The following is a 1,263-nucleotide window of genomic DNA, read 5'->3' as shown; positions in this document are numbered from 1 at the left end:
AGAGAGAAGAGACTTATGGGAAGTGGGAAAAGCTAATTGTAAGCTACACTAGAAATAAGATAATTCAGTTTAATGTGTACAAGAAACAAATACAACGTGGAAAATATGAATGCCTAAAATGTCTTTAACGTTAGCTATAGGCCAGGCTCGGTTGTCAGCCTGTAATCCCAGCACTTTGGGAGGCCAAGGCAAGAGGACTGCAGAGCCCGCGGGTTCGAGACCAACCTGGGCAACTTGGTGAGAACGCATCCCTACAATAAATAAAAAATTAGCCAGGCGTGGTAGCGTGTGCCTGTAGTTCCAGCTACTTGAAAGACTGAGGCGGAAGGATCGCCGGAGCCCAACAAGTAGACGCTGGGGTGGCTGTGAGTGTGCCACTACATTCTAGCCCGGGCAACAGAGTGAGACTCCAACTCAAAAAAAAAAAAAAAATTAACTATGAAGAGAAACTCAGTTTACTCAAGTTAAAGTATTATTAAAGTTCAGATGAAATTCTTCTACAAAATTATGTTTTTTACATTTTTATTTTAAAGATGTGGGATATAATTCAGGGTTAGGTATACAAATGGTCATTGTACAGGTAGAGTTTGGTCCTCACTTTGGTCCCCACTTCACCTGGTTTGAGATCAGGTACCCTTATTGATGAAGTGTGCTCCCCCTCCCACTCCTGGCAATTTCCTACTACTACCAATCTTTTCTTGTAGTATCATGATAATTGTTCAGGGTCCACGTATGAGTGGGAACATGTGGTACTCATTTCTGTGTTTCTGTTATAGATCACTAAGTATTATAGACTCTAGGTTCATCCAAGTTACTGCAAAGTTCATAATGTTGTCCTTCTTTAAAACTGTGTAATATTCCATCATGTATATGTGCCACATTTTTAAAATTCCAGTCCACTTTCAATGGGCAGCACAGTTGGTTCCATGTTTTTGCTATTGTGAATAATGCTGCAATAAACATGCATGTACAGATATCTTTTTCATAGAGTGATTTGAGTTCCTCCAGGTATATTCTCAAAAGGGGGATTGCTGGGTTGTATGGAAGGTAGATTTTTTAGATCTTTTAGGAATCTCCAAACTGTTTTCCACAGAGGTTGTACAAATTTACACTCTCACCAACAGTGTAGAAGTGTTCTCATTTCCTTGCATCTTCTTCAGCATCTGTAGTTTTTTGAGTTATTGATGATGGCCATCCTGACTAGAGTTAGGTGGTATCACTGTGTGGTTTTAATTTGCATTTCTTTTTTTTTTTTTTTTTTTT

The sequence above is a fragment of the Carlito syrichta genome, unplaced genomic scaffold (genome assembly GCF_000164805.1).
Source record: "Carlito syrichta isolate Samal-C Ts95f unplaced genomic scaffold, Tarsius_syrichta-2.0.1 Scaffold315426, whole genome shotgun sequence".
NCBI classification, from domain to species: Eukaryota; Metazoa; Chordata; class Mammalia; order Primates; family Tarsiidae; genus Carlito; species Carlito syrichta.
This window is presented reverse-complemented; position numbering follows the sequence as displayed.